The following is a 12,943-nucleotide window of genomic DNA, read 5'->3' on the forward strand; positions in this document are numbered from 1 at the left end:
ATGTATTTTGTGTTGGAAGCTATATCAGAAAATAAATTACTGAAACTTCTGTAACTGTGCTGTGTAAGTGACCCCTGATGTGACACTGTCTGCCGAGATCCTTCTGTGATGCAGATGGAGTTTTAAGCATGAGATGCAGCTGCCTAATGCTATCATCTTTTCTCTTTCTTGCATACATGTACTGGAGCCCAGATGGAAATGCTTTTTGGAGCTGCAGTTGGAAAGAGTACTTTCCCTACGAATCCTTTCAGTAGTAGTGCTACCACTGAAAACCGACTTATTTAACTGATAGGATCCCCCTTGTATGTGATCTTGAGCACCAAACAGTTTTTCTAGATTAGTGCTACTTTAAAACAAAAATTTGTCATGTAGGAATGAGAAAGTTTTTGTTGCTGTTCCAAGCACTAATTTTCACTGTCCTTCCACAAGCCTTGATGGCAGCAAAGTAAACTGTTGTCTCAGTTTCTGTGATTCAAGTACATGATATTCCTCAAACAACTAAGATCTTAGTGTTATACCGGAAACAAAAAAAATTCAGTCAAAGCTTTTGTGGCTAATTTTTATTTTTCAGTGATGGACAAAAGAAGAAACCACAAGATGTCACTCTATCCTAAGAAGCTGAGAAGTACTTTCCCCTTGACAGTAATCCTGTGGGAGTGTTAGAAAGCTGAGTACCCTGAATGGGACTCAAGCATATGTAGGTCTTGGTAAAATCAATGAAAGTTTCTTGAGTTTGAGAGCATAATTAGACACAGGTGCCTGAGATTAATAATCGGGGGTGGGGGGGAACAAGCCCAAAAAAAACCTGCTTTGTGTTGCAAACTTTTCTCTGATTCTTGATAAGAGATTGCTGGATTAAGTTCATTGCTCATAGGGGAATTTTCATCCAGTTCATAGCCTGCATGATTGCATTGTATAATTGGTGTGGGATGAAATAAAAGAAAAAGTTTGTTCTTTCAACCCATCTCCATGAACAGCAGTAGAGCTGTACTGTGGTTAATTCAGAGTGTCAGGGCTGCAATAGGAGATGTATTTTCTTGACTACAAGAGAGAAATAACTACGCTTGAAGTCATTGATATGCTGGTCTTATTCTGTTGTTGTTCTCTTTTGCTTACCTCTTTTATTTCCCCCCTTCCTTGCGGCCTTACATACAATCACTAGAATTTTTATGTGAGCAGATTCCCAGTGTGTTCTCCCCTTATACAGTGAGGTCACACCACTGTCAGGTGTTCTGCTCTCTTCTTGGGGAGGAGGCGATACTATTCCTATGAGGATTTTCTAAAAAAACACAAGGCATACTCCAAAAGTGGTGTTTACAAGCTAATTCTTGATTTGTTTCTGTCCCTTTTAATGGGCGATCTTTGCTTTTGTCCCTATAGTGGAAAATGGAAATACATGGATTAAAGAGAGATGGATGATTTACCCCCAAAACCCAGTGCCAGGGAGGAGGAAAACAGTACCTTAGTAACTCAGATAATACCAGCAAGAAGCGAGTTGACTTCCCTTATGAGCTACTCTGCATATACTGACACAGTTGATGAGAAATCTTAGATTAATTTAGCTTGTAAAACTGTCTGCGGTCCCTAAGGATTTTGGATCAAGCTGCACTAGTCACAGGGGTCCAGACAGAATGAAGACTCTGCCTGCCTACTGGGGACCTTTGTTAATTGGTTCAGTAGCTTGTCTTTGGCTTCCAGCTGGCATTGGTTAAGGGCTGTAAAACAAAGTTACACATGAGAAACCATTCGCAATAGACAAATATACTTGGTACTGTAAAACTCATGAACAACACTACATATCTGTTACCTTCAACTACCAGGGATTCTCAAATGACGTTCTCTTTATATAGTACTGCTATTACATGAATGTTTTTCATTTCACAGCACTAATTAGAAGCCTGAGTCATGGACCAGTTGCTCTAGGCATTGGGCAAACTGAATAAGAAAATAGACAAAAGTCATGTAATAAAATGCAGTTTAAATTGCAGTTTATAGATGATAGCACGGTGCAGTTAGTCAAGGCTGTAAGGCTAATGAAGGACATCTGACTTATTCACAGTCACTTTGGCAGGCAGGTAAATGGAGAAAGGTGGTGAAGATAAATATATTATCCGAACAATAGGTGAGTCTCAACTCCACTCACTATTTTAGGAATTGTTCAGATTTTTTCAAAACACCTTACAAATACAGCCTTCAAACTCTGTTAATGGCTGTGTCTGGAAGTCAGGCAGCTGATCATTCTCAGGTGCAACTCCAAAGCAGGAACAGCAAAGCTGAAAATGTTGGCAGCTGTTCCAAAAAAGCATGGTATGCAAATGTCTTCATGGCACTCTCCACTTTAAACTGTGATCAAATAGTCTGAGAGGTTTCTTTCTTAATGATATGTTTGTGACACTGTGTTCTGGAAAATAATCTGGCAGATAGCAGTAGTAAAATTTGAGGTCTACTAGGACCCAGCTGCGGAAAAAGATTGAAGTTGTTCCTGCAGCTAGGGAATTTAGCCCATTGCTTGACTTTTTATCTTTTCAGCCATACTGAATCACAATATGAATGATGTTTCAGATATGACCCATGCTTTACTGATAACAAGTTGTTTTACTATCTGTCTCTCATAAACACACATCTTCTCTTCCCTGTGGAAGAGTCATCTTTTGGACAAACTGAGGGAAGAATTTCTACAGAAAAATTATTCTGTCTTTATATAGAAGTGCTTTTAAGTAAGGAAGAAAAAAACATAGAGGAAATCTGGGTTGTGTCTAAATTGTGTCTTTTGTGTTCTCATTAAGGGATTGGGATTGGCCATGAAAAAATCCTGGTTTTTCTTTAATAACAATTTGTTTGGGTGAGCTTCAGCCATTCCTTCAGGTATTCTGATGCTACCAAAAGAGTTTAGACCAAATCAGAGTTTACTATTTTTACTCTATTTACATATATTTGTTAAGAGTCATGTTTCAAAACCAAGCAATTTGCAATGCTGGAATGTTTGCGGCGGTAAGTGTGTGATAGCATTGCCTGAACAGAATGAAAGAAACATGTCAAAACATACTAAGAAATAAAAGACATCAAGAAGTCCAATCTTGCCCTGAGACCTGTAAAGATCATGGTCTGGACAATGCCAAATCTCACCAGTCGCCAGCAGTCTGATACAAAAAGCTTATTTATTTGAGAGTTTTGTCATTGTCAATATACTTTGTAAATGGCATATTTCTAAAGGTAACAGCCAGAAAGCTGGCATAGTTTGACCCAGGAACTAATAAAATTTTTCAAGTTTATTACAAGAGAAATACTGATCTTAAAATCCATTGTCTCTTCTGGGAAATATTCTCTTTGGGTCAGGCTGCAGCTTGGGCTTACCAGCGTGTAGTGACCAGTCTGTCATTTTGTAGAAGCAAGACCATATAAAACTCCCGCTTCTATTAATGCCCTTGGTGAAATCCACCAAGAGGTAAAAGAGGCCAATTCTAATGTTGCTGCTGCCTGTTTTACCTATGTGTCTCCATTGCTTTTTCCCCTACAGAATTTTCTCCTTGGTCTAAACAAAAAGAGAATCGGGGACAGTGTGCTGCAGTTTATAAGTTCACTTCAGAGTTTTTGAACAGAAATTATTGGCGTATTGTCCCAATGTATCAGAGCTAGTCTTACTGCTACAGTTTCATAGGGTGCAAGTTGAACAAGCTAACCTTGAATACTCTTAATTCATTTGTTTTCCAGTGTCATTCCAAGTTTAATGTGTATACATCTATGGAACGAGGTGTTCTGAGGAGGTGATCTCTTGATTACTGACCTTTTGAATCGTAATACATGTGGGACAGAGAGCTTGGAACCATGAGTAAAATAGCTTGCCTTGTATCGAGCACTTATAAAAGCTGAGGACATTACCAGTTCTTCCTCTTCACTATGACGATTACAGCAAGGTAGGCATAAGCCATCCTAAAGTGCAGTTATTTCTGAGCAGAAATTAGGGAATGTCTAGTTCCATAACCTTAAATGTTTAAATCAAGCAAACAATCGTATAGTGTCCAAAACACCCATAGCAAAGAGCATCATCAGAAAAAACTAAATTTAATCAGAGTCAGCTGGAGCCTGTTCAAAATCCCTTTGTAGTCCATCAAAAAAAAAAAAAAAAAGATTGCCATTAGTTTCAGTCAGTTTTGGACCACATGCAGGTTTCTCTCAGGCTATGCCCTGAAGCATGAGTGCAAAGAACCGGGTGGAAACTGACACACCTGTGATTTTGTGTGATTAGTAAGAACTTGATTTTTGCCCAATTTGCAAAAATTACTTTGGGCCACTTACCTGAAAATATGAAATTGACTTCTAATCACAATGTTTCTACAACAAAAAAAGTCAAGACTATAAGCATTCAAGATGCAGAATTTATAAAGTTGTATTTTGTGTGTGTACACATGTGCAGACACTCCATTAAATGTGGACATACTATGAGAATCACAAACACTGTTACTATTTTACTATTATGTTATAATAAGTAAGCAAAACCTAACCTAAGTATCTTTGCATGAAACCATAAGGTAATGCAGTACAAAATAATGAAGCCGCTCTTTGTTTAGAGACTGGAGGACTTTTCCTTGGTGTAAGATGCCTATAATGGAATAAAAAGGTTGTTTGCCCCTTTTTCTTTCTCAGTAACTGTTTAAAGGAGCCTAGCTTGGCTTAGTCCTTCTCTTTAGGTCCCTGAAGTTAAATGAGATTAATTCAGGTCTCTTGAAACTGTTGGCAGCAGATTCCTCTGCCTACAACCATTGCACAGACAATTCACAAGGTAAATATAAATAGACAGATGAAGGCAGAGAATCCTGGGGAAATAAAGGGATATCAGTGTTTAATATGATGGGCAGCGGCAAAGCTCACTAGCCACCCAGCCACTGTCAACACAGAGGGCCCTGAAGAGGAGCCATGACCCCCATAATAGGAGCTGGCAGAACTCATTCCCTTACATGCTGCCTCTGTATTACTTTGCATATATTTTCTCGATACAGCAACTTGTTAGTAGATTTATTGGCAGTGCACTAAGAAGTATCTTTAAGACAAGTTAATTCAGGCTCTCTTAGCCTTGATAACACCTGCTTAAACTATGCTTCCTTCTATGAATGACAAGAGTACAGAGATTATGTTATGATAGTTCCATGACAAGAGACTTCCAAAAAGCAACATGGAAGGCTATTTTTTGGAAGGCCCATTAACCCTCTGGCAGCCCATTTTCCACCCTTCATTGTAAGCATGATTATCTGAACAGCATTCAAGAAAAAGGCAGGTCCAAGTCTTTGCTGTTTCCCCAGGAACTACATCCTGACAATTCCATAGACAAAGGTTTTCAAGTGGAAAACCTGTTTTACATTTGTATCTCCTTCAGTGCTTTAAAGCCTTGCTTATTTTTTAGAGTTTCTGTACAAAGCCTATTTTTTTTTAAATGGAGCTTGGAGATTATTAATTTTGCAGGTGTGTTCACATTCAGCACAGGCATATGGAAGATACAATCTCCTAATAAACTAAGGGGTATCTATGACAGTGTTGTGCTTTTGTGTGTCATGCTAATTTAAGTATGGCAATAATGCTGCTGGTGACTTAAGCTGCTGGAACACTATCTAAGCCTGCACAGACACAGCAGTTAGGACTCATTTTTCCCCAACACAGTTGGTCAAGCAGTATACTTATTCCTGTCCTCAATCTCAGAACTTACCTAGAACCTTGCAGGTTAAAATTCTGCTTCACATGGGGCAAGGCTATTGTGCAGGAAAATGCTTTTTTACCGGCTTGTCAGCTAAGATCTGAAGAGAGAAGGTGGCTCTGCCTCTGCTGTGAGGCTGGCACTCTTTTTGGCTTCCCCTTGGCTCCTGTGCCTGTAATCACTGACTAGCATATGATACAATCGAGTGGTTTGCATGCCTACGTTTCCTTCCCATGGAGGGGAAGATGCAGAGGGACAGTGGTTTGACTCGTACGGTTTTGCTCTAGTGCGCAGCTGGAGCACTGCCAGGGCACACACGGGACTCGGAACTGGTCTCTGGTCCACCTATTTCACTGTAGCTCAAGTGACTCATTCCACAGAAGACAACATTGCTGGAAGAGAGCAAGTAACCCTCATGCTGAGTGACCAGCAAGTACAGTTGGTCTAATGCCCTTGTGGTAGGGAAGGAAGAATCCTGCTAGTTTGGCACTGGGTTAAGGTCCCTGCCCTTTTAAACTCTCTTTCTAAGGCTGAAAATTGGAACAATATGATGCTGTAAATTGCTGATCATAAAACAAGATGGAGACTGATGTGCAGCTACCCACTGTGTCCCAAGCTACTGTCCAAATCACTGACTCGCCTTGTTGGGCCAAAGTGTCAATGGATTTATGTGGTAGGAAAATCCAGTGAACAATCAAAGCATTTAAAAACAAGCCAACAAAGATGAAGCATTTGTGAGCAGCAGCTGACATTCCCTCAGAGATGTAACACATGATTTCTATAATCATAAAAATATATTTAATTTTGTTTATTTAAACCAGACTGTGCTTTGCTGTGAGCATTAATCATCTGGTGTCACACAACAGCACACTAAATGTCACACATTGAATCACATCTCCTCCGACACTGTTACGAATATTCTGGATGTACGCCACAGCTGTAGAAAGAAGTACTTCATGCCTTGCTAGCTGTAGAGCAAACACACTCTTGCAGCTTCATTTTGTATTCAATAGCTCTACAAAACAGCAAAGGCAGCATGCAAAATGAGGAGGAATACTACTGAAGTTCAGCTGCCAATCTTTCACAATTCAACTGCAAAAACTATGAGGTCTGAAAGAAGACATTAAAGTACAAGTATCAGCAGAAATATTAAACTACCTTAATCAAGAGAATTACACCTGGTCACTTTTTTAATAAGTTTTGTTTGCCTGAAGAAGCAACAACAGCATATAATGTTTCCTGCTGAAGACAGGGCCCTCCTCTTCCCCCAGTATCAGTCAAGGAGAAAAGAAATTTGTATTTCCCATCTGCTGGAATACAGCATGGAGCTGGCAGAGCAAGACAAAGTGGAGCAGCTGAAAGATGGGTATAGTTTATGTCTGAGATTAGTTCAGTGGCAGGCCTGTAACTAGAGAATATAGTAACATAAAGTAGTTTAACGGCACCTTCATAACCCCCCTTTAGGCCAGCAGTGTACTTAGCCTCTTTGAAGTCCAAAGATCAGGATGGACCTGAATAGTATGTTTTTTTAATCTTTTTTTTTTTCTTTCTTTCCTTAAAGAAAACCTGCTGCTTCCATCACCTCATCTCTGTCAAAGCAAAAATGTAAGGGGGTGGTGAAATGGACCTATGAAATAATAAGGATTTGTTTTCAGAGGGGATTTTGGATGAAGAGGGCTAAAGCAGACAGAGGCACTGGATGAAGTCATTCTGTTTCAAGCCAGTGGATTGCCTTTACTGGACCCTGATTGAAACTGATCAGTTGGCAGGAAAGACTAATGCATATTGATGGTGCACTCCCTTATCAGTGATTACAAACAGATGCTCTGGGAAGTCCCGCCAACAGATTTGGTGTCCTACAGTACCAGAACTTGGGTGGAAAGACAGTGTTGTGCAGAGTAAAGGGAAGGTACATTATCCATCTGGAGATACTTTAAGGTCATCTTGTCTTTTGAATGTATATGAGTCAAGAATTCCTTCTCTACTGAAATCAGTAGACCTGATTTAAAATAGATGTATATATCTGTGCCTTGTGAATGCAAAATGCTTGTTACTCCAAAATCCCCACTTGGTGAGGCTAGCACTCACACCTGCTTAGCAGCAGGTACAAATACTTAGCTGAGGGACAAAGCAATGGAAAATCAGTCCCAAGAATGTTTAAATACCTGCAGTACTGCTGAAAGGAGAATGTCGTGTAGCCCTCAGGACACTTATACTGTGATACAGCAAATGCAGTTTCTGACTTTGACCAGAAACACATTTTCATTACATTTAATTTCTTTTGGCAGGACATGCCAGTTTCTAACTTTAAAGGCAGGCATTATGGACAGCTACAGTGCGTCTGTCTCCTTCCTATAAAAGAAGAACTGGAGAGAAACAAGGCTGTTTCTCCTTTCTTGTAACACAAGGCTGCCATTTTTTCAAACTGAAAGCAAGTGGGAGCAAATTACTTGGATTTCCTGACAAAAGCTGCATGAACACAATGCCTTTAATAAAAATAGATGTTTCTCCTCATAGTGTTTCTCTCTTGTCTTCCCCATGGTTATAGGAGGCCCTGCTTTCTGTTTTCAGCTAGAGAACATCTTTAGTATCCTTGCAGGCAGTGAATAACAAGACATTTGTTTGAACTACTTTTTTTTTTTTGGCAATAAGGCTCGAGGAAAGAATAAGGTGAAAAAAAATCAGAGATGTCAGGAGCAACTTCTGCCTGTAAATCCATGTTCATAGTTCTCAGTTCCTTCTTTGGTTGCAATGGGGGCAGGTGTCTCTGAATTTTAAACAACTGAATTATGTTTATCATTCAATTGTATTGCATTTGCATGCTTTCCTATTCTTTCACTCCTTTCTTAGCATATATAGAGCTGGGTAGTTTTTACCATCTTAGCCCAACAATGGAGTAACATCAACCAGAAATGTAGTTCAGTAAAACATACTGTATCATTGAAACAAAAGTAAGAATGGATAGATCTTTGAAAGAGAGTAGATATGTTTTAAAGCACATTTGTACTGAAATGCAATGGTTTTCCATGAAATTTTCGCCTGTATAAGAATATTTACACTCTGTTCCCCTCCCTGTCTTTGCACATTAGTTACATATGTGTATGCATGTAAACATGCACACACGCGTAGACACACACATACACACACAAATACATATACATGTACAAATACATATATCTGTAAATATGCATGTAAAACTGGGTTGCTGTGCGGGTGGAGATTGGTGTATTGTGTGTGCAGGTTTTTCAGTATATGAATGAAACAGATGTACATGTGAGACAGGACGGTACTGGGGAGAAAAGGAGGGAAAGGTGCAAAGTATTTCAGACAAAAGGCTGCCCAGTGTAAAAAATTTGAGAACTGCTGGTATTGATAATGGCAGACTGAATGAGTCAAATGTATTATGAGTAGTTTTCCCGTTTCATACTTAAAGAGATTATGCCTATTTATCTTAAATATCTAACATATGACAACTTCGTAAAGCCAGTTTAATAAAGGAGTGCTCTAGTGACTCCTAAGTATTCCCATATTTGCGAGAGCTGTGTTTCAGGAAGGCAAGGGTTTGATGGATGAAGTGAAACAATTTTTTCAATATAATTCACATAATCAATTCTCTACAAAAAAGGAAACATAACTCTTTAGCAGTTGGCAGCAGTTACATAAATAAATACAGCAATTTATGGAAATATGGTGGCATCTGCAATGACAAAAGTTAGACAGGAGAATAACCAGAGATACTGCTTCAAATGACATGGTGTAAAAGGAAGCTTACAAGACTGCAACAGGAAATTGTTTATCAAAATTAATTTAGAATGATTTTCATATGATTAAAATTACCTGATGCAACTTATGTTCAATAAATTAGGAAGTACTTAATGAATGTTTTATTCTTTCCGGAATTATTAACAATTAACATATGAAAAGATGAAACATGAGATTCATAATAAAGATGCGGATGGAGGCAAATGAGACTGCCCTGAAGTCGGAGTTTTCAACTCTGGGTGGCTTCATCAGATGTCTGATCTTGTTTGTTTTGGCAGCTTTGGATAAGATGTTTCAAATTTTGAGAATTAGACAGAAACGGCATTTGGACAAGTGAAGACTGACAGAAAGCTCATTAAAATGGATGGCAGTTTGCCTATCAATTTCAATGAGCTCTAAACCACGACCTCTGTAAAAGAATGCTTGGTTCAATCTCTTGTGAAGAATCTGGCGGATATCTGGCAGATACCTTTTGGGTTTTTTCTATATGCATATACAAGTTTGATTCTGCTCCAGTTGAATTCAATGGCATTACTCTTAAGGGCTAAGAGGTTAAGCATAAGCTTATGTGCATCTGTGGATTAGGGATGCAATAATTTCATTCAATATAAAAAGCCATGTTTTAAGGTGAAAGGGGAAATATATCTCATCTCAGTGAGACATATAATGGGAGAAATCATTATTGCACATCAATCAACAGGAGTGCTGCATGCCACTGACTTCACTGGGGATACGATTTTGTTTTCTCTTTCATACATGCACAGATAGGTTGCCAAATGCAAGAGAAGGCAAATTATAGCCATTATTTTTTTTGAAAAGAAACTTTTGAGAAAAAAAACTGAAAACATTACTTAATACGTGATCTTTCTTTAGTGTTAGAAAAAGTCTACTTCATCCAGAAATTGTTGACCTACATTTTATGAGAAAAGTAAGATTTGATACTGAAATAAGTCTCTCCTAAGCCAAATAAAAATGCCATTCTTCATTCCATAAACATATCTTTTTATGGCTTGATCCAAAGACCATAAAATCAATGGAAAGACTCAATCTTCAGTGCCAGATATTGTCATTATGACTTGCAAGCCCATTGTTTTTCCAGAAGAGAGAACCAAGTTTCAGTACTTGTTGCTTGGTTACAGCCCCTCTAAACCTCTTGGAATTCATGGGTTTATAACACCTTAGAAAACCAGACATATGTAGTTTTCACTTCAATTATTTATGCAGCTAGTTGTTGATTCCTTTTTGTCTGGTAACCCTGATGAAATGTTTCACTAACTCTGCTCCTCTTCTATCCAAGGCTTTATTCTGCAGTACTTGGCTTTTCCTTGTGAATGCTCTCCAAGTCCTACCAGTGGGAGTCACATAGTTTACTGGAATCCTGAATGGGCAGGACAAAAAGAAATCTGTTGCCTAGGTAACTCAGCAAAATAACCAGTTAGTTTATGCAAGTGTGCCTGCTTATCTGCTGAAGCACAGATGAGCATATATGAGCTTAATATTGTGTTCCTTTTCTAGTGCTTCCTATGAGTATCCATGCAGATTATACTAATGAAATATTCAAAGAAATTCTCTCTCTCTAACTGATTCATCCAACACGAATGCCATGGATTCCTGGATATAGTCAAACCAGGTAAGATCAATATAGAAATTAACTTTCTGCTGTCACTGTAGTGTCATTAAGTTTTTAGATCTGATTTTAGTGGTAGCATCAACCTAATGGTTTGATATCACCAATAAGTATCCAGCTAACACTAAGTAAAGTAAGAATTTTACATAAAGAACATGAAATTACATCAACAAACTGATTTTTACAAGCTTCTGTATTCCTGAATCAGAAAAATTTTATAATAGAGGTATCATTTAAATATTCTTTAACGATGATTAACATAATGTCAGATCAGAAAAACTCAGCCATTTAAATGCATAGACTTTAAAGCCAGATCATTCATCTAGTCTGATCTCAGTGAAGTCAGTCTCTGTGAATCCTGTATGAATGCTGACCTGTAGGGTTCAATTATATGGAACTTAGTTATCAGGCCTGAAAGTAGCTCATGGTCACAAGAGTGTTCCAGACACCTTTAGAAGGCTTTGAACAGACTAAGCAAGAAGATAGAAGAAGAAAGATCCCAATTAGAAAAACATAGGTGCACATTCCACGATAAAGGGAACTTGGCACAAACAACCTCAATTCAGGGACTTATCTCGACCAATTGGACTAAGACAAGTCTTGCATGCTCTAATTAATACGGCCAATTATGTCCTATGTTTATGCGCGTGTATAACTAACCTTTTCTTACGTCTGTGCGCGAGGACAGTACCGATGTAACCAATCACCGTTTATGCTTGTGCGCGTGGACACCAAATGCTTGCATGCAGCAACCAATTAGAATTTCTAAACAACTTATAGAATTGTATAAAAATGATCGGCTAAGCTCAATAAACTATTACTACTTTGATCATCATATTGGTGTTCCATCATCCGGACCCCAGATGGATTAACCCTAAACCCTACACTGACCCTATTCACATTAACAGAATTTTTGCTGTTGACTACTACAGTGCCAGCATTTCATGGTCTGAGCATTTCAGTTATTTCTGTATAAAAGGGGGAGGGATAATATTATTTCTTTTCTCCTACTCTTTGTCTGTCTGCTCTTTTCAACTAGACTACAAACTCTCTGGAGCAAACTCTATTTTACTGGCTTTCTGTGGTTCCCAGAACAGTAGGGCCTCTTGTGGCCTACAGCAGTCATAATAATTTGAATCGTTTCCATCATTAATCAGATCTCAGGATGAGACGTATTCTGCCCAGTTCATATATACTTCACGTACCTGTAGGACATGCAGGGAAACACCCGATCGGTCGAATGTAGATGGGAGAGACACGTGGTTGAGACTGATGCCCACCCTGTTATTTGCCCTGCTCAGCCATTTCAAAGACAAAATTATTGATCAAAATTGGATGAAGTGGGAAAAACTATTTCTTTCTTGCAGGGGTGGGACATGCTGCTGAACATCTTGGCAGAAACACATTTTTACAGGGCAGGTTGTAAAGATATGAAAAATAGTGTTTATAATGGAAAGGCCGACACCATCTTAAATATGTCATTTCACTGAAATAGCACATAGATGCTTTTTCATATGCTTTATGAGGAATGCATTTGCCATAGAAGATCTGAAGCCCATTAGGCTGTAATGTGGTCCAATACCTTTCATTATAGAGAGAGAGAGGAAAAATGGTCAGTAGAAAGGCCGTAAATTACAGTCTTTTTTTAATTTAGAAATAAATGTTATTTTTTGTCTTGGCCCATAGAGAAAAGATATGTTCAAGTGACCTGATGAAACTCTTAACACCCCATCCTCTGCCCATCCTGTAATAAACTCAGTTCATGCCACCTAAAGTTTTAGTGAAACCCGCGTGGAATGACTACTTTGTTAAATTTCAGATAATGATCTGACAATTCAACATTTGGAACCACAAAATACTTTTGCACA

The sequence above is a fragment of the Buteo buteo genome, chromosome 7 (assembly GCF_964188355.1).
Source record: "Buteo buteo chromosome 7, bButBut1.hap1.1, whole genome shotgun sequence".
Lineage (NCBI taxonomy): Eukaryota > Metazoa > Chordata > Aves > Accipitriformes > Accipitridae > Buteo > Buteo buteo.